This window comes from Diceros bicornis, chromosome 41 (genome assembly GCF_020826845.1).
Source record: "Diceros bicornis minor isolate mBicDic1 chromosome 41, mDicBic1.mat.cur, whole genome shotgun sequence".
NCBI classification, from domain to species: Eukaryota; Metazoa; Chordata; class Mammalia; order Perissodactyla; family Rhinocerotidae; genus Diceros; species Diceros bicornis.
In genome coordinates this window covers 8969274-8991532 of record NC_080780.1, presented here as the reverse complement: position 1 = coordinate 8991532, position 22259 = coordinate 8969274, and the positions used below count along the sequence as shown (strand labels likewise).

The 22259-nt window shown below is 38.9% G+C and overlaps 1 pseudogene; it reads left to right on the top strand.

Moving 5' to 3' along the window:
* Nucleotides 1–206: 206 nt before the first annotated feature.
* LOC131400108 (shugoshin 1-like) lies at nt 207–15030 on the top strand (annotated as a pseudogene).
* The last annotated feature ends 7229 nt before the right edge of the window (nt 15031–22259 follow it).

Genomic DNA, 22259 nt, shown 5'->3' with positions numbered 1-22259 from the left:
TACAGCAACTAGAAGGATGTGCAGCTATGACATACAACTATCTACTGGGGCTTTGGGGGAAAAATAAATAAATAAAAATTAAAAAAAAAAAAAACTAAGTAACTTCAATGGATCTCAAAGGCGTTTTTCTAAGTGACAGAAGCTTGTATAGGAAAGTTAATACACACTGTATAATTCCACGGAGAACAGATCTGTGGTGGCCAGGGATGCAGGATGGAGTTCGACCACGAAGGGATGGCGTTCCACCACGAAGGGATGGCATGGGGGCCAGGGGCGGTTCCCGTAGTGAGAGAGCTGTTCTGTATCCTGCTTGCGGTGGTAGTTACGTGAGTCTGTACATGTTTGGTAATTCATAGAACTGTACAGAAAAAAGTCAATTTTACTGTATGTTAATTTAAACAATTCAATTGTAGAACTCTTATAAAGCAATCGTTTTTCTGCTCTCACTTTAAGGCTTCTGGATGACAATCATCTGTTGCACTTAGAATGTTGTTTGTAAGGAAATGGGTACTTTGCATCTTTATATATGCTTGTGGAAAAAATATAGTAATAATTTCATTTAAAATGATACAGGAGACTATAATATCTACAGTCCCTGAACAGAGGTCACTTATTCTGAATGAGGAGGGTTTGAAATAATGAGATTTTGCTCCACTTAATGAAACACGTCTGCAGGCTGGAATTTTATTTATTCTTTTCTAATACTCTAATGCCAACATTGAATTCTATCTCAGGCACCAGGCCTGATCTTTAGATCAAATAACTCTGCTAATTGGTAAGGCTCCCCCTCCACCATCTGCTCTGCCTGTAACTCCCAGCATTTTATGAGAAAGCTACACAGTTGTCTTTCTTGTTAACAGCTAATCAAACACAGAGAACCCCAGAGAAGACGGTCAGACTCCTGCGCACAGAATCCTCAGGATGGTAGGGGTTTAGGAGAGGCTCCACTCTAGCTGAAGCTTTCTTGTGCTCTGTCCATGGACTGCCCTGTGGGCTCCCCTCTGCGTTTCATCAGGCACATCCCTCACCTTCTCCTCCTGCCCTCTCACTTTCCCCACACCCCATGCTCCTGGGTCCCTCTGTGATGGTTTGCCATTCCCTCCAAAACAAAACACACAGGCAACCTGCTTCTTCCCGTGTCCTCTTGCCTGGCTTGTAGCACGTTGCTTCCCAGTGGTATCCGGTTCTGAGGATGGAGTATGGAGGGGCTGATGGGAGAAGCACAGAGCAGAAGGGAACCGCATGGAGTGCTGAGAGTGAAGAGGTGCAGGAGAGGACTTCGTGTTGTATATAATTGGGGGCTGTTTTAAAAGATAAACAGAACTTTCACACTTCTATTAACAGTCTGCTGGCAAATTCTTAATTCTTATTTTACAAACAACAAAGTGAAACAAAACAAATCCTCTTTCTCTGACATGAATTGTAGAAAAAAGTCTACTTGCTATTATTTTTCTTGCCACTGGATGTGACTTGCCTCAGTAAAGGGTCAGGGAAGAGTGAGATGGGTGATAAAACTTACCCCACCACCTTCTCTGGAAGCTAATAGGGCTCAGGTTTGTTTGAGGCGGTGAAAGCTGATGGAGAGATGCAAATCAATGACAGGCTAGTTAAAGGCAATGTTTGGTGGCAAGTAGGTCTGTGCTAACTCAAAAATTGCAGCACTTATGATATTGTCAACTATATCTGTGACCAAAATTGGGCCTCTTTGCCATCTATAACAATGTTCCTATAATTTCATAATATTTAGAAGAACCACATTAAAATTAAACTGTATGGCGACGTGGCATCAGGGTTTTCTTCATTGTGGAATACCTCAGCTGGACATTGTTTACTGACATCAAGAACATGCTATTCGGCATAAGGACATAGTTCCAAGTTTAGGTAAAGTTCCAGAAAAAATAAATTTAAAGGTACTCTCAATTTTTACCTCCAAATGTCCCCTGAATGCCTCATTTTTTTTTTCCTTTCTCTAATGTCTCTTTTTTTCACCTTCTGCCGCTACCATCATGTTTTCATATTGCTCCCCCTGTTTGTCTCTCTGTCTGCATCTGTCTTCTCTTCCCTTCTACTAATTCTGTGGTTCTCAATCAGGGTGCCACCACCTCCTGGGGGACTTGGAAATCAAAGGGTGTGTTTGGTTTGTCCCAGCACTTGGGATGGAGTAGTGCTGCTGGCGTTCTGTAAGCAGGGTCTGTGATGTGGAGACTCTCCCACAGAGCAGGGTATTGTTTGCATCCTGTGTAAAAGCTATCGTGTACCCAGACAATAACGTGGGTGAAAGTGTGTTTATAATCATCCATGTATAGAAGCAAACTCTATATGTTTCCACATAAGCGCAAAGTATCTTGTACAATTTTAATCAGTTGCATCTTCCAGGAATACAAATAGCATGAAAATTGAGGAAAGTCAGTACTTTGTTTTACTGCAAAATTTTCACAACTATTGGTCATTATTTCAGAATAAAATCTCACCACTGGCAGAAATACCTCATACACTGTGTGTTGCCTGTCTGTACATCTGACCTGGCCCCCCGGCAGGTTCTCGGCGAGCGGCAGCCACAGTGCTCTGCCTTTGACGAATCCTGTCTCCTTCTCTTCCCTGCCAAACAGCTCACCTGCAATTCCCCACCTCCCAGGTCAGGTGGGGCCTTTCAAGCATTTCTCACCAACTTGAGCCCACTCGGGGCCCAGGTGTTGAAAAGCAGGTGTGCCCCGGCAGCAATTCTCTGTTGTCTCCTGGCGGGAGGCGGAGACCGCCGCGGAGAACACTGAGCCCTGTGGGTACAGAAGCCATGAGAGCAAAGGCCGGGAGCCTGTGTGCCCGCTGGGGTGGAACTGACCCCGGAGAGAAAATGACCTACATCGTGTCAAGCCACTATGATGTGAGCAATGATTGTTTCAGTAGCTGGTGTTGCTAATTCTCATTACTATAAAACTTAAGTATCGCAATTTCACTATGTTTTCCAGGGTAGCAATGTTTTGGAATTTGCATGTAAAATTATACATTATTTTATTATAAATTATTTTTCCCTCATATTACAATTAAGTAATTATATATATTTTTGTGTAATTTGCTTCTACATAGTTTATGTTATCTGTGATTTCATTTCAGAAAAGTAAATGGGGTATTAACACAGTATTTGTTATGAAAGTAGTGTGTGTTAACCAGAATGCTAAATATACCCTTGTTTTCTCCTGTGGTAACCTCATGGCTTATATAGATGACTACCCAATTTAGACTGGCCACTGATCCGGTTAGCAAATAAGCTCCTGTAAGACATGTCCTCATTTTTTAAAATTAATTATTTATTTTTTATGATGTAACTGGTTTATAACATTACATAAATTTCAGGTGCACATCACTATATTTTGACTTCTGTATAGACTGCATCATGTTCACCACCAAAAGTCTAGTTGCCATCCGTCACCGTACAAATGTGCCCCTTTACCATTTTCGCCCTCCCCCCACCCCCTTCCCCTCCTGTAACCACCAATCTAGTCTCCATAACTATGTGTTCGTTTGTTGATTTTATCTTCCACATATGAGTGAAATCATATGGTATTTGTATTTCTCCCTCTGACAAATTTTGCTTAGCATAATACCCTCAAAGTCCATCCATATTTTTGCAAAGGGCAAGATTTCATCTTTTTTATGGCTGGGTAGTATTCCATTGTGTATATATACCACTTCTTTCTCCATTCATCTACTGATGGGCCTTTATGTTGTTTCCAAGTCTTGGCTATTGTAAATAATGCTGCAATGAACATAGGGGTGCATATATCTTTGCAAATTAGTGTTTTTGTGTTCTTTAGATAAATACTCAGAAGTGGCGTTTTTGTTGATGGTTTCCTTTGCTGTGCAGAAGCTTTTTAGTTTTATGTAGTTCCATTTGTTTATTTTTTCTTTTGTTTCCCTTGCCTGAGGAGACATAATATTCAAAAAGATACTGTTAAGACCAATGTCAAAGAGCATACTGCCTATGTTTTCTTCTAGGAGTTTCATGGTTTCAGGTCTCACATTCAAGTCTTTAATCCATTTTGAGTTAATTTTTGTGTATGGTGTAAGATAATGGTCTACTTTCATTCTTTTGCATGTGGCTGTCTAGTTCTCCCAACACCATTTACTGAGGAGACTTTCCCTGTCTCCACTGTATGGTCTTGGCTCCTTTGTTGAAAATTAGACATCCATAGATGTGGGGGTTTATTTCTGGGCTCTCAATACTGTTCCATTGATCTGTGCATCTGTTTTTGTGCCAGGACCATACTGTTTTGATTACTATAGCTTTGCAGTATATTTTGAAATCATGGAGTGTGATGCCTGCAGCTTTGTTCTTTTCTTTTAGGGTTGCTTTGGCTATTCAGAGTCTTTTATTGTTCCATTCAAATTTTAGGATTCTTTCTTCTATTTCTGTGAGAAATGTCATTGGGACTTTGATTAGGATTGCATTGCATCTGTAGGTTGCTTTAAGAAGTATGGACATTTTAACTCTGTTAATTCTTCTAATCCGTGGGCATAGAATATCTTTCCACTTCTCTGTCTTTTCAATTTCTTTCCAGAATGTTTTATAATTTTCAGTGTACAGGTTTTTTACCTTCTTTGTTAAATTTACTCCTAGGTATTTTATTCTTTTGGTATGATTGTAAATGAGATTGTATTCTTGATTTCTTTTTCGGCTAGTTTGTTGTTAATGTATAGAAACACAACTGATTTCTGTATGTCAATTCTGTACCCTGAAACTTTACTGTATTTTTTAATAATTTCTAATAGCTTTTTATAGGATTCTTAGGGTTTTCTATACATAAAATTATGTCATCTGCAAATAGTGACAGTTTTACCTCTTCCTTCCCAATTTGGATCCCTTTTATTTCTTCTTGTTGACTAATTGCTCTGGCTAGGACTTCCAATACTATGTTGAATAAGAGTGGCAAAAGTGGCCATACTTCTCTTATTCCTGTTTTAGAGGAATAGCTTTCAGTTTTTCCCCATTGAGTATGTTAGCTGTGGGTTTGTCATATATGGCCTTATGTCAAAGTATTTTCCTTCTATAGCCATTTTATTCAGAGTTTTTATCATAAATGGATGTTGAATCTTGTTAGATGTTTTCTCTGCATCTATTGAGATGATCATGTGATTTTTAATCTTCATTTTGTTAATGTGGTGTATCTTGTTGCTTGATTTGCAGATGTTGAACTATCCTTGCACCCCTGAAATAAAACCCACTTCATCACGGTTTATAAAACTTTTAATGTATTGTTGTATTTGGTTTGCTAATATTTTCTTGAAGACTTTATATCTATGTTCATCAGTGATATTGGCCTGTAACAGTATTTTTTGTGTTGTGCTTCCTGGTTTTGATGTCAGGGTAATGTTGATCTCATAGAAAGAGTTAGGAAACAAGCCCTCCTCTTCAATTTTTTGGAAGAGTTTGAGAGGGATAGATATTAAATCTTTGAGTATTTGGTAGAAATCACCAAGGAAGCTGTATGGTCCTGGACTTTTTCTTTTTGGGAGGTTGTTGATTACTGTTTTGATCTCCTTACTAGTGATTGGTCTATTCAGATTCTCTATTTCTTCTTGATTCAGTTTTGGAAGGTTATATAATTCTGAGAATTTATCCATTTCTTCTAGGTTATCTAATTTGTTGGTGTATAGCTTTTCATAGTATTTTCTTATAATGCCTTGCATTTCTAGAGTATTTGTTGTAATTTCTCCTCCCTCATTTCTGATTCTATTTATTTGAGACTTCTCTCCTTTTCTTAGTGAGTCTAGCTAAAGATTTGTTGATTTTGTTTACCTTTTCAAGGAGACAGCTCTTGGTTTCATTGATCTTTTCTGTAGTCTTTTTAGTCTCTCTATTTTTGCTCTGATTTTTATTATTTCCTTCCTTCTACTGATTTTGGGTTTCATTGTTCTTTTTTTTCTTTGTCTTTTTCTTTCTTTTTTTTTTTGAGGAAGATTAGCCCTGAGCTGACATCTGTTGCCAATCCTCCTCTTTTTTATTTGCTGAGGAAAATTGGCCCTGAGCTAACATCTGTGCCCATCTTCCTCTACTTTATATGGGATGCCACCACAGCACAGCTTGATAAGCAGTGTGTGGGTCTGTGCCTGGGACCCGAACCTGCAAACCCCAGGCTGCGGATGCGGAGTGCATGGACATAACCACTACACCACTGGCTGGCCCCCATTTGTTCTTTTTTTCCTAGTTCCTTTAGGTATACTGTTAGATTGTTTATTTGAGATTTTTCTTGTTTCTTTTTGGTAGGCCTGTATTGCTATAAACTTCCCTCTTACTACTGCTTCTGCTGTATCCCATAGATTTTGGTATGTTGTATTTTCATTTTCATTTGCCTCCAGGTATTTTTTGATTTCTCCTTTGATTTTTTCATTGGCCCAATAGTTGTTTGGTAGTATTTTGTTTAATCTCCACATATTTGTGACTTTTCCAGTTTTCTTCTGTAGTTTATTTCTAGTTTCATACTATTGTGGTCAGAAAAGATGGCTGATATTATTTCGATCTTCTTAAATTTATTGAAACTTGTTTTGTGGCATAATATGTGATCTATCCCAGAGAATGTCCCATGTGCATGAAAAGAATGTGTATTCTTCAGCTTTGGGGTAGAATATTCTGTACATATCTAAGTCCATCTGGTCTAATGTGTCATCTAAGGCCAATGTTTCCATATTGATCTTCTGTCTGGATGATCTATCCATTGATGTATGTGGAGTGTTAAAGTCCCCTACTATTATTGTGTTGCTGCCAATTTCTCCTTTTATGTCTTTTAATATTGGAGTTATGTATTTATGTTGAGTGCATAGATATTTACAAGTGTTATATCCTCTTGTTGGATTGTTCCCTTTATCATTATGTAGTGCCCTTCTTTATCTCTTTAGTTTTTGTTTTAAAGTCTATTTTGTCTGATATAAGTATTGCTATCCTAGCTTTCTTTTCATTTCCATTTGCATGGAATGTCTGTTGCCATCCCTTCACTTTCAGTTTGTGAGTGTCTTTAAGTCTGAAGTGTGTCTCCTGTATGCAGCATATATATGGGTCTTGTATTTTTATCCTTTCAGCCACTCTATGTCTTTTTATTGGAGCATTTAGTCCATTGACATTTAAAGTAGCTATTGACAAGTATGTACTTATTGCCATCTCGTTACTTTTTTTCTGGTTGTTCTTGTAGTTCTTCTCTGTTCCTCTCTTCTTTTCTTGCTCTCTTTTCTTCTAATTTGATGACATTTTTAGTGTTATGTTTGAGTTCCTTTCTCTTTATTTTTTTGTGTATTTATTATAGGTGTTTGGTTTGTGGTTACCATGAGGTTCATATATAATAACCTATGTAAAGAGCAATCTATATTAAGTTGATGATCTCTTAGTTCAACTTCTTCCTAAAAGCCCTACACTTTTACCCTCCCCCATCACGTTTTGTTTTTAATATCATATTTTATCTCTTTTAATTTTTTATATCCCTTAACTTCTTATCATAGATATAGGTTATTTTAGTATTTTTGTCATTTGACCTTCATAGTAGTTTTATAGGTGGTTGATCCACTACCCTTTCTATATATTTGCCTTTACCAGTGTTTTTTTTGTTTGATAATTTTCTTATTCCTATTTGTGGTCTTTTCTTTTCCATTTAAAGAAGTCCCTTAACATTTCTTATAAGTCCAGTTTAGTGGTGATAAACTCCTTTAGTTTTTTTGTCTGGAAAACTCTTTCTCTCTCCTCTGTTTGGAATGATAGCCTTGCCAGGTATTCGTGGCTGTAGGTTTTCTCCCTTCAGCACTTTAAATATATCATGCCACTCTCTTCTAGCCTGTAGGGTTTCTGCTGAGAAGTCAGCTGATAGCCTTATAGGATGTCCTTTGTATGCAACTTGTTGCCTTTGTCTTGCAGCTCTTAGGATTCTCTCCTTATCTTTAATTCTTGATATTTTAATTATAAGTCTTGGTGTGGGCCTCTTTGGGTTCGTGTTGTTTGGTACTCTCTGTGCTTCGTGAACCTGAATATCTTTTTCCTTCTCCAGGTTAGGAAAGTTTTCAGCAATTATTTCTCCAAATAGGTCTTCTGCCCCTTTGTCTCTCTCTTCTCCTTCTGGGACATCTATAATGCAAATGTTCATACACTTGATGTTGTCCCAGAGGTCCCTTAGACTGTCATCACTTTTTTTTTCTGTTCAGCTTGGGTGATTTCCTCTACTCTTTTGTCCAGATTGCTGATCTGTTCGTCTATTTTATCTACTCTGCTGTTGATTCCCTCTAATGAATTTTTCATTTCCATTATTGTTTTCTTCAGTTCTGATTGGTTCTTTTTTATATTTTCCAATTCTTTGTTGAAGTTCTCACTGTGTTCATTTATTCTTCTCCCAAGATCAAAGAGCAGTACCCTTTATCAGGTAGATTGTTTATTTCTGTTTCGTATCGTTCTTTTTCTGAAGATTTGTCCTGTTCTTTTATTTGGAACATATTCTTTTATCTCCTCATTTTGCCTACCTCTCTGTTATATCTATGTATTAGGTAGATCGGCTATGTCTCCTGATCTTGAAAATGTGGCCTCATGTAGGTGATGTTTAATGGGGCCCAGGAGCATGCTCCCCTCTTGACACCTACACCAAATGCTCCAGGGGTGTCCCACAGCTTCTGCTGTGGCAGGATTGCTATGGCTACATGGAAAGACTAGGCTGGTCCTCATGCTGGCTGGTTGCAAGGCCTGGCCATGTGCAGCTGCTATGGGCAAATGATTGGGTGAGGCAAGCCCCCAGCACAGATGGCTGTGAGGTCTGGTAGTGCACAATTACTGTGGGTTTGCTTGTGATGGAGTCAGGCCCCAATGTGGCTGGTTGCTAAGTCTGGGGGTGCATAACTGCTGCAGGCCTCTGGTGTGGCTGGCTGCACAGCCAGGGCATACTTGGCTGCCTCAAACGTGATGGTTGGTGGGGCAGCTTGCAGGTAGGCTAGCTGCACGGCATGCAGCTGTTGCCAGCTTGCTCTTGGATGAGACAGGCCTCTGGCAAGAACAGGCTACACTGCCCTGCATGCACAGGTGCCTCTGGTACATTGATGGGCAGGAGAGGCCCCCGGTATGGCAGCATGCAAGTGTTTCAGGTGTTGGTAGGAGGGGAATATTCCCTGTGTGGCTGTTTGAGAAACCCAGCGGTTCAAGTTGGCTGTGGGCTCACTGGTGGGCAGGGCCAGTTCCTGGGGTGGCCTACCTGTGCTGCCGGGCTATACTTGATTGCCTCAGGTGCTCTAGTGGCCAGGGTAGGCCCCTGTGCTAATAGGCTAGAGCAAGGATTCCAATGGTGACTGCCAGTGTCTGTGTCAGCACAGCTGAACTAGTGACAATAATGGCTGCTGCCAGTGTCTCAGTTCCTGGCAGGTGGGCCCTGCCCCCTCCTGCCTCCCTGGGATGTTCAAAACTTAGTAAGTGGGTCTCTTTTACCAATGGACTATGCACTTTTCTGTTTGATGTTTTTGTACAGGTTTCTGGATTGAATGAGTCTGTATGTGGGTCCTTTAAGAGCAAGTTTTCCTGTCCCTGAAATTCTATAGTTTTCCTGGGTATATTTTGCATTGGTTTTCAAAGCCAGGTGTTTTGGGTTCTCATCTCTCTTGTGCTGGATCTAAGGGCTCGAGTGCCTAATGTGGAGTTCGAATCCCCTGCTCCTCCAGGAAAGGCTTCATACCTGTAAGATTGCTCTTCACCGTGAAGTGCAGTGGCTAGGTTGTGGTTTTTTTCCTCAGCAGGGCTGTATCTCAGCCTGCCCCCTACCCCTGGGTATCCCTTGTTGTGGGGGTTCTTTTCATCCAGTTTCCAGATCTCTCTCAGAGGAATTGTTCTACAGGTAGTTGTAGGTTTGTTATGTCCACAGTAGGAGGTGAGTTCAGGATCTTCCTATGCCTCCATATTCTAAACTCCTCAAGTACTCATCAGACATGTCCTTATTTTGAAATACTCATGTTAACATCCCCATTTACCATCTCGAGGAAATAGAACATAACTTCCCATGGCTTAAGTGCAGGCTGTACCTAGTGACTTTCTTCCAAAGAGTATAAGGAAAAAGCTTAAAAAAGGATAACTTTGTGGCAGATAAACCTGACAGAAACTCTTTCAACTAGATGATCAAAGTTAATGTCGATTGTGATAAGTCATGCTAATAGTATGTAACCCTGACGTGATGTGATAAGAATCACATTCTACCTGTGTGGTTTTCCTCCTAAAAATCCCTCACCTCAATGGATTCATGAAAAAAGAATAAGGTAAACCCCGTATAGGGTTTTGTAGAATGTAGGGACATTCTACAAAACACGTGATATGTACTCCTCAAAAGTGTCAAGGTCATCTAACACAAGGGAAATCTGAGAAACTGTTACAGTCTAGAGGACCCTGAGGAGACATGGGGCCTAAATGCAATGTGGTGTCCTGGGTGGGAGTCTGGAACAGAAAAGGAATATTTGATAAAAACTAAGTAAATCTGAATCAAGTATGGACTTTATTTAAAATAATGGATTATATTGGTTCTTTACTTGGGACAAATGAACGATACTAACGTAAGATGTTAACAAGAGAAACTGAGTGCAAGGTTATGCTCTCTAATATCTCTGCAGCTTTTAGGTAAATCTAAAATCATTCTAAAATAAAAAGTTTATTTAAAAAATCTTACCATTTCTCCATTTATGATCCTTCTATTCTGTTTCTCTACATTTATTAATGGTTAAATCTCTACCAAGTGAAAACTTTGGGGTAAACTACAAAAGTTATTTCTCCCTTGTCACTCTATTCCATTGCCTAAAATTCCTGTTAAATCTATAACCACAATGTCTTGTTTTACAAGTATTTTGTCCTCTGTATTAATCCTCTGTGATTTCTCTAAGTAAGAAAATAATTCTTCTTGTCTGGACTATTGCAATGTCCTCCTACCTGCTGCCTTAATCACTTTCCCACATCAGATTAACCTTATTATATGCTGACATAGATTGCTTCTCCCCTTTGGGAAAAGATTGACTCACGGCTCCATGTCCCAAGTTGACTTTTCTCCCTCCCAGGCCACCACCACTTTATGTGTCCTCTGCTCAAACCGATCCAGTTATGGTGCCCTGCTAGAGCTATGCTTTCTCACCATGAGTTTACGATTATTATAATCTTTCTATCTGGAGGTCTACTCTTTCTAATTCCGTAAATTCTACTTCCAAAATGTCCCTCTCCATAAAAAACATTTCCAATGTTCCTTGCCAAAAATAGTATAATGCTTTTCTTTTCTCATATAGCTTTATATTTTTATTATCACTTAACATAGCAAAGTCCATGTCTTCTTGTTAAACTGTATCTTGAAGTTAGGTTGTCTCTTACAACTTCCTAATGCATCATGCACATAATCGGTGCCTAATAAATGTTTGTTGGAAAAAGTGTTTAACGCATCAATAGTAGTTAAGTGTAAAGAGTCATATGGATGACTTTGACTTATAGGTTTACTCTTCTCTATACTTTAATATATTGTTTAAGATTCTAAAATGAGCATTTGTTAACTTAAAATTAGAATTAAGCAACGAGTCTCTTCAGTTGTATACTGTGTAATGCACATGTCTTCCCTTAGGCATAGGTTCTGTGCTGGTAGGTGGAAGAAAATGATGGAGTAGAGGGAGGTGGGATGGGAGGTAAACACAGAGGGAAGCATGGTCAGAACCTGAGTGAATGAACTATAAAACAGACTCAAAAATGTTACCAGACTTATTGATACCCGAGAGTTCCTTCTACATTAGTCTTACTGAGTTATTTATTTGTATGGGCTCTACTGAAGATGATGGATTTGACATAATGCACTAAAACCTAACTTTTATCTCTATCAATCCGTTTCATATTATTTTGAAGTTGTAATTTTATGATATCCAATTCAAAATTTCTTCTACGAATAACCATTCAATAAAGTCTTTGGAAAATTAGGCTCTAAGGACATAATTAATCTTAATATATAGAATTATATTTTGTGATATTGAAAATGACTTTGTTGTGATTCAAGATAACATTATATTGCATGTTTTCGCAACTAAAGCAACAATTTCAAATGGATACAAAAGTTTTATAGTCAGTTCTCCTGCTGGAAAGAATCCTCTTAGAAAACATCAAAATGCTGATGAATTATTTGGAACAATCCTGACTGTAATACTTTTGCATAAATAGTGTTTAGGAACACTATTAATTCAAACGGAAATCTTTTGTTCAAGGAAACAGAAAATGCTCTTGATGGACCAGCTTTTGGCCTGCAAACTCATGCTGGCCTCAGCAAGAGAGGTGATTTGTTAAAAGTTCCCTGATGTTTGTAGTGTCAAGAAACGAGTTATTTTGCTTCTTTGATTTTAGAATCCGATGACGGTCACCTATTCAATCTTCTGTACTGCACATAATATGCCTGCCATGTACTGGCTTTGGGAGTTTCCATTAATATGGATTTCTCAAACCCTGACACAATCATGGTAGCCTCACTGGAGAAAGCTCTGCTGCCTAAAGATAAAGGGAAAAAAAAAATAAAAGAGGCTTGATTTTCCATTAAAATAAAAAGCCAGGCACATGACCACAAATGAATTGCATCCTTTTGTTTTTCTTCCAAGGGTGCACATGTGACAATCCTGCTGATTTTCAATAATTTCTGCATGCGTAGCTTCCTAAAAACTTCCAAAAAGCATAGGTAAGTTCTAAGAGTAGGTGGGGCAATAGTCATGATTCTGCTTCAGGGACCTGGTTCTTCCTTTTGTGCTACCTACACCAAGCACTAAAATCTCATTTGGAAATTACAGCGAGTCCATGCTGAGTTTCTGGCATTAGGTGAATCTTATATCTCAAATAACCTCCCTTTTTTAAAGAATCACATCTGCTACCAAAAGAGAAACTGGAAAATTTTGAGAGTAAGAGACTGGATATTGAATAAAAGAATATGGATCCTGCTGCTGTAAGAAAATTGCTACAATTTCTTTCCTTAACCAGATGCTCTGAGAGAGAAAAAGTCCTATTTCCTCACCCTTTATATAACCTGAGGGCAGAGCTTGGTTACTTTACTTTGATGTGCCACATATGATCAAAGGTGGGAGTTAGTGCTGAAGAATCTCCGAATGTCAATCTCAGGAGACTAGCAGAAAAGAGCATACCTGTGGCGCAGGCATAAGTATGGACTTGCCTGTCCAATACAGGAATGTGGACCCATGGTAGGAACTGAGTATATAAATGTGCTACATTGGGTACTTTTGAAACTACTCATTTCGCAAGGGAATCTTTTGAATTACAAAAAATTAGATGTGTAGATCAGCTGATAAACATATACATGCCTGAAAATGTAGAACAAAATGTTCATCAATGGAACAAGGACCAAATCAACTTATCACCAAAGCTAGTACTCCCAGGGAACATTATGAAAACAGGTGATTTTAGCATCTAAATCTGAACAAATTAGAATTAAGCATAGAGATGCACAAGGAAGAAAAAGAGGAAAGAAAGGCTAATAGAAGGAAGAAATTGATGTCTATATCAAGGCGAGAGGGAGCAAAAGTGAGAATTAAAAAGAAAAAACACTGTTTTAAAAAAACAGTTGGATAGGCCGGCCCCGTGGCTTAGCGGTTAAGTACGTGCGCTCCGGTGCTGGCGACCCGGGTTCGGATCCCGGGCGCACACCGACGCACTGCTTCTCCAGCCATGCTGAGGCCGTGTCCCACATACAGCAACTAGAAGGATGTGCAGCTATGACATACAACTATCTACTGGGCTTTGGGGGAAAAAATAAATAAATAAAATTAAAAAAAAAAAAAAAAAAAAAAAAAAAAAACAGTTGGATAGATCTGTCAATTCAAGCAATGTTTAGAGTTTCAATCTGACAGTGGATGTTCATCTCACTCTTTTCAGGCAAAATAAAATGAGCAAGGATTCTGAAAGAGAAGAAAGCTACAATAAGTCTGAAATGAGCATGTGTGAATCAAGTAGTTCTGGAGGTGATTCTGATGACCTCTATTTGCCTTCCCCAAACACCTGCCAGTACAGTCAAAATCTCACCAGCAAATCACATGGGAGCCCAGTCACCAGGTCTGGGTCTAGACGAGCACTAATGTAGATCAGCTGTGAGAGAGATGAAATCCCATGAAAGAGATGCAGCACAGGAGACTGGGAGGCGTGGAGGGAGCCCTGAGCAGCGGTGTGCATCAGGAGCTCTCTACAGGACCCTACACGATCATATAGGTGACTTGTAGCCCTTTTAACAGATTTTTTTTAAAGACTCAGACTTCTCTGTGCTGTCAGGGTTGAAAAGGCAGAAATGCATAAATTAGACACAGATACAGATTAAAAAGAAATTTAACTGGAGGATATTCAAATGCTAATTAGCAAATCAGTATATTTGATAATACTGCCTATTCTACAGCATCTCAGTAAATCCCTAGAAAGTTTCCTAATGAAATAACTGCACTGTTCCATCTCAAAAGCATAAGAAATTACTTAGGCACATCCTATTCAAGACAAGCGTTGGCTGCTTTGCTCGGCACATGCCAGAAGCTGTGAGGCAATGATTGGTTTTCAGCAAACCGCTTTAGATACTTCGCTTCCTTCAGTTTAACACATTTGGTGTTTAGACTGTCTCTGCGCTTGACTCACATCTTTTGAGAGGGCGTTGTGTTGTCCAGGATATGGCCTTGTCTCAGTCCCCTAGACATATTTTAAGGAAACTAGAGGGATCTGCCTGTCTGAAAATGCACAAACAACTAACAAAAAGAGATGGAGGGTTCCAAGCCAAAAAACTCCTACCAGTGCACCACCCAACACTAACCAGTCACCTCATCTTAGCCTGAAGGCTATTACCTATGTCTCCTTCTCTTCTGTAGTGAAAATCAGAAAACTACTTTTTGATTCCAGAAAAGAATAAAGAAAGCCCAGCAGTGTCTTTGCCTAAGAATAGATGCGCGGCCAGCATGAGCTATAAGGAAGACACACTAGCATAGAAACAGAGAAGAGGGGATCCTTCTACAGATTTGTGTTTCTTGAATTCTATTTTCAAGCAGAAAAAAAAAATAAAACCTCTAAATGCAGTTCTTAAAAAAAAAAAAGTAAATACAATGAAGCTTTTGTTGAATGTTATTGAAATTCATCCTATGCACCGCCCCCCATTTCTCAAAGAGAGATTCTGTGAGAGTGCACGAGCAGGTCACATTACTGCCGTAGAACATTCTCTTGACAGAACTTGATAGATCATGAACTCTTCTTCAAAATAGTTAAAATATGATTTTTAAAAAAACCTTTAATAAATCTAGGCTGATTTTTCTTTTGAATGTATAACTGTCATAAGCACAGTAACAGTTTAGATTTCTTATAACGTCCCAAACCCCTAATTTTAGTTGAAATGTATCTTATACTACTATTTTGGAAAGCAATAATGATTCTTAAAATGAAGATGTTTTCATTATAAGTTTTTACATCCTTATTTTTCTCTTAAGTGGGTGATACTAGAGTGAATGATTTTTGAAGACAAGTTGAGGATATTTGAAACTCTTTACCATAATATTTGAGTAAAGTAAATCCTTGATATTCACAGTATAGTATGCTCTAAGTTGTTAGTGGATCCCTCATACCACTGTTTCATTTAACTTCTCAAACAAAAAACGTATGAGATTGTATTAGTCATCTCAGGCTGCCATAAATACTGCAGATTGGGTGGCTTAAACTACAGAAATTTCTCTCTCACACTTCTGGAGGCTGGAAAGTCCAATATCAAGGTTCCGGCTTATTCAGTTTCTGGTGAGGAAACGCTCTTCCTAGCTTGCAGGTGGCCATCTCCTTCTGTGTCCTCACAAAGCCTTTCCTTGGTGCGCGTACTCCCTGAGCAGGGAGTGGGTACTCTCTGGTGTCTCTTCTTATAAGGACACTAATCCTATTGGATCAGGGCCTCACCCCTATAACCTCATTTAACCCTCATTATTTCCTTATACCAAATACAGACACACTTGGAGTTAGGGCTTCAACATTGAAATTTGGGGGGGAGGGAAATTCATTCCATAACAGACATCATGATCAGAGAACTGAGCTCAGATTCAAGAACTAGTAAATGACTAGCTCTGAACACCAAGATCTAAGTGTTCATTGTTCAAAGTGAAGCCTTAGCAAAATTCTCAACTTATATCAAGACTTTCGGGATAGCTCCCTTATTTAGTCAAAAATTTCAAATGTGAAATGTGTGTATGCCAAGGGCTTTTGGATTTGCTTTATATAAAGTTTTTGATCAAACAATGAGAGGGGATTCAGTTTAGAAAATTTAAAGCCTATGTTTGTATATATCTTTTTAAATTTTAAAGCAACTATAGTTTATCCATTTTTAAAGAGCAGTACAGTTTTGTATGAGATTAAAAAAAAAACACACACCCGTAGATCATGGTCCAGCATATGAGAAAGTTGTGGCCTCCTGCCTGTAGCCTTGATTCTGAGCTCCATTTCTGGACTCTGCAGTCCCAGCTCCCCTCTTGACTCCTCACAGCTGATTCTTCTCCTCTTCTGGCTAGCTTGGTCTTAAACTCCCTCCCTTAGACCTCTGATAAACTTTTGCTGATGTTATGTTATGTGATATGTAAATACAGACTCATCTAAGGAATCAGATAAAGCATTGTATCAGTATAAAAAGCAGACTGTGAAAAGTTCTCTCATTCCTTTCCATAGAGGCATGGACACTATGGCAAGCCTTGTTTTTGTTTTTTTTTTTTTGATTGAGGCATAATTGACCTATAAGTTTTTTATTATATTAGTTTCAGGTGTACAGTGTAATGATTCGATATTTGTACACACTGTGAAATGATCACCACAATAAGTCCAGTTAGCATCCATCACCATACATGGTTACAAATTTTTTTTTCTTGTGAGGAGAATTCTCAAGATTCACTTTCTTAGCTACTTTCAAACATGCAATACAGTATTATTGACTATAGTCACCATGCTGTACATTGCATCCCCTCACTTAGTCATTTGATAACTGGAAATTTATACCTTTTGTTCCCCTTCACCCACCCTCCCAACGCCCGACTTCAGGCAACCACCAAACTGTTCTCTGTATCTATGGGTTTGGGGTTTTTTGGTTATTTTTCTAGGCATCTTTCATCCCCGTGGTTTACTCTAAGACGGGGAGAGAAGAAATTATCCTAGCATTGTTCTGTGCACTCCCATCGCCACCCCCACACATTACAAAGAAGGCACAACCCACACCATGGGAACAAGCCATAGGATTACTTGTTCATTGACAGCATTGGGAAGGATGATGATATGACACTTACTGTGGCACCTGACCCCGGATAAATACTCTGTAAATGTGGAATAGATAAATGGATGAATGACAATAACCAAACCAAATACCCAATGGATCCATTTGAACAAACTTGCTTGAAGGATCAAATCAATTATAATTTTAGACCAAGTAAGTCTTCTGTTTGTTTTGTTAATAAGACTAGCCCAAGGAAGTTTTTTATTGTGGCACATGTTATTTTGCTGTATTCATTAGAATAGTACAGAATTTAAATCCTTGGGCATAAGGATTACACCTTATTTTTGCCCCTGTTCACCTAAATGCCAGCTGGTGATGCTAGCAGGTGATTTGACAGCATAATCTGTAGATACCAAATAATTAAATACTAATTTTCTGTAATAAAAGATTTTTCTCCATTAATTATATTACTATTAATATAGAAAATTTCACCCATAGAAATGATCCTAAATAAACTGGGTACATATTTGATCTCTTTTTACTGAATAAAAATAAAAACTTTTGTTAGTGTTATACCTAGAACTTTTGGTGCATTTATGCCTATAAATCTGGTTGTAGTTTTTGTAAAGTGCATCTAAGAATGAGAATTTCTTATTAAAAACAAGAAATAGCCTGCAAGAGGTAGAGATTTCATTGTCCAGCATATGGTAATCTTCCTGGAGAAAATTCTCTAGTCTATTTTCTTTTATCTTTTCACAAATGTGCTTCTTTATTTATCTTAATTACACTTATATTCTTAATTTTTAAACATTTTACTTTTTAAATTGAGATATAATTGACATATAACATTGTATTAATTTTAGGTACATAACAATGATTTGATATATATTGTAAAATGATTACCATGGTAAATGTAGTTAACGTCCATCACCGTTCAATTATAAATTTTTTTTCTTGTCATGAGGACTTTTAAGATTTACTCTCCTAGCAACATTCAAATATACAATACAGTATCATTAACTATAGTCATCCTGTTGTACATTACATCTCCAGGACTTATTATCTTATAACCGGAAGTTTGTACCTTTTGACTACCTTAAGGCCCTCTTAAGCTTTACACACGTGTTTCTTTTTGTTTTTTGGAGCTAATTTTTATACTGAGATCATAAATATGTGTATGTATATGTACGTGTGTGTGTATACACAGAGAGAGCAAGAGACAGAGCAAGAGGGAAGCGAGAGGGAGAGGAGAGTTGTGATATTTTTTTATTGTTGTTGCCGTTCAACAATATATCTTGGAAATGATTACAAGACAATATGTATAGGTCTCTGTCATCCTTGTTACAGTTGCACAACATTTCCTGGTGTGGACTCACTCTACTTTCCTTATCGACTCTGGAGGATAGTTTCTTTCTTTCTTTCTATTTTAAGCAATCTTGCAATAAATTTCTTTGTAATCAAATGACTATGCCCTCATTTGCATTTCTATGAAACAGATACCCAGATTTTTAAACACTGCTTTCTCATCAAAAACACCCAGTGAATACTCCTCAGCCACAGTCCACTCAGCACCTCACACCATGACCCTTGCCAATGCTGCCAATCCGGTTTGTAACATGTGATGCCCTGCTGCTCCCATTGCGCTATTGAGAGGACATTCTAACATCTTTTTCCATGAAGATTCTATTTATACTGTTGGCTTATTTACTATGAGGCCGCTTTTCTCTTCCATTGGTTTCTAAAGGAACTTGCAATACCTGCTTTGCTTTCCATTTCGCTCTGACCCTATGTTCTGTCATCACTAACGTGTCAGGCAGCACTCCTAAAGGGACAAGAGCTCGGCCTGGAGACCGGCTCTCCCAGTTGCTGCTCATCTCAGCCCCTTCCCAGTTGCATTAGTAGGTAATGTGAACGCGCACGCGAAGACGCCCGCATCCGTATATCCACGCGCACACGTGTTTATGACCTCTCAGTATAAAATAAGTCCCAAGAAGCAAACAAAAAGACATGTTTGTGTAAATGCTGGGGAGAGCCTGCCAGAACATCCACATCTCTGGAAAGGAGTGGGAGGGATCTTTTCAAGTATTCCTTGGTTGAATTTCCGTCTGAGCATTAGAGTCCAGAGGTAACTGTCATGGGCTCTGTTAAGAACTTATAAAATGATTAAGGAAAAAAAAAGACTGATATATATTAATAATAGAAAACAATACAAAACAATGTAAAATTAACCACTAATGTGTGGGTTTGAGAATCAAAGCACAGTAACACAGTAGCATTAAATAGTACCTAAATCATGAAATGTTGTAACAATGAAATCACTCATGGAATGACATTTCAAGCCAACAAATAATATGAATAAAAGACAAAATTCTTTTATCAGTTGATATTACAGATTAAATGTGCAAGAGTTCTCAAAAGGCAACAAGAACAAACGCCTGAGTTACAGCCTGGGTGCGGAATTCCATACTTAGTGACAGGTAAGATAAACTGATTTTAGGTGATGCTCGAAAATCAAAGATGGATTTAATAAGAATATTTTATAATTTTTGAGAACTAATGTATTATACATAAATCACTGGAAAGAAAAAAAAAATTTTCCTTGTGTTGCTCCTGGAACTGCATTTAATCAGAACCTGAAAGTCCTATCTTTCCATTTCAAATAATTTCCAAAGAAGGCCAGGGAGCAGAGTTTACTGTGACTCTCTCTTCTACACTGAGAAATATAAACAGCAGAGGGAAAGCAGAATATTGAAGAACTCTCTCATGCTCATATACAAAAATCTCACACTGGGGTTTTGCAGGTAGGTAGCATATTTGTCTCTGATACAGAGCTCAGAGGAGAAGGGAAAAAAGGAAAAGAAAGAAAGAAAGTTTTCAAAAGAACAGATCCTAAATATGAAGAGAATCATTACAGTTGATGAAAAGAAAGAATAGTAAAATATTTTAAAACATTCAGGGAACAGGAAGAATTAAAAGAAAATAAAACAGAAATATAAATTGGAAAAGTTAATAAAAAATAATGAGTCTCTGGGTAGTGTAGTAATAGCTCAGGCATAAAAATTCTTAATAACAAAAGCTACTTTTAAAAATCTTAAAGTGACATGAAGCTTTGCTTTACAAATGCTTCTGTGAATGGCTTCTGTTCATCTCTGTGCTTGAAAGACATTTTTCTCCTGGTTGCTGAGCATTGTTTTTCTGCACAATTTTCCCTCTTTAGCTATGATTTTCATCTTCCTTGTGAAAATAAATATTTCGGCCACCTTTGGTTTACACCGACACACACACACTTCAACCTGTTACTATAATAGACTTTGAACATTTATTATCAAAGCATTGCGTATGATCACTTTTACAAGATGTGAGACTGATTGTAATAAGAAGCTTCTGACCGAGAAGTTTAGAAGTAGAATGCATTCTCTCTGTTAACTGAGACAGTGTCTCAACCTAAGCGTTATCTGTGAAATTAGGCGAATGTGCAGATAAAATGAGTTATCTGCTCATGCCTGATTTCCTTTTGTTGCTTCTCACAAAAGACAAGTCTGAATTGTACAGTTGCTTTCAGCTGCAAGTGCCAGATAGACCCAAGCACAAGAAGGGTCATAACAAGAGTTCCTGAAGTCATGTGCCCCGGATCCGGAAGTGGGGAGCTCCAGGACTGATGACCTCCGGAGCCAAATGCAACCCGTCCCTCCTCTGCATCCTTATTTGGAGATGTCTTCCTCTTGGACACAGAGAGGTGTGACAGTTCCCACCACTAACACAGGTGCCCAGGAAAAAGAGAGAGGTGTCATTTCGACAATTCTTTTATTAAGGAAGAAAATCTCTCCTGGAACCTCCTCAGCAGACTTCTCCTCAAGGCGGGTGGATCCCAGCAGGTTACCTGCAGGCCTAAAGAACCCCCTGCTGGGGGCTGGTTTAGTCTGTCTTGGTCATCTCCATGTACGTTTCTGATAAAGGAAAGGGTGATGGGGTGGGGGGTGGCCACTATTCCTATCTGTCACATCAGATAAACTTTAAAACTCTTTTACAGATTGTCTATGCTAATATTTTTGAATCCCAGCCTTTTGTTTCTTTCTACTCTGGAATGCACAATTGTGACTTGCTCATTTCATTAACGTGCATATATCACACGACTTAAAGATACAAATTGAAATGGGGAGGGGAAAGCCAGGGAAAGCAGCTTCTGAATAAATTATTTAAAATTCTTATATATCAAGGAACAGCCTATGCCTGGAGTAGCCAGCCGTTAATATATGATAGACCCTGAACACCGATTACCTGACACAAACCCAGAGGCATGTCACCTACCTCTGCAGAGTGAACTTCGTGGATTAAATGCTTCTCTACCGCTCTTAAAAGCAAATAAGGTTTTTTCATTAAATATCTAGGCCTAAAGCCAAGCCTATCACAGTCTTTCTGCCCCAAGCATATATAAATATGAAACAGTCTCACAGAGAGTAAAACCCAACATTTTCCATTCTTGAAGGGGCCCCATGCCAAGAGGGAGAGCTTGAGGCATCCTTGACACCAGCTCCTTCAAGAACCTGTGGGGAAAACTCCCCTAGAAATGCGTATTGTGATAAATGCCATGGAGACAAATCTGTTGAATTCCACTGTTGTCAAGGCAACAGCTAAGCGGCCCTCTGGAGGGGCACTTCCTGTCTCTTCCTGGCCCGTTCTCCAGGTCTTGGAGAACCATGTCTCTGATCTCACAGAGGAAGCCCAGGATTCAAGCAGAAGCTCCCGGGACCTCCTGACATCTGACCTCAAAGGTGTCCATGTGGACGCCGCAGGCTCTCCAGGGCCTCCAGGCTGCAGCCAGCCAGCCCAGGGCCGTTCGTTTGCTTTGTCCGTTTCTGTCTGGCCAGCACCTCATTGGGGTTCAGAAGGGAACCGTGTGGGTTGTAGCTATGTCCATAGGTTAGCAACCCCTGTGACCTGCCACCTGTGGCTGTGCCCACTTATTCTCCTTGCTTGGCATTAAAGACACTAAGTTACAACTATGCTTATAACCCTGGACTATCCCACCAGGCTCCCTCTTGCAGAAGA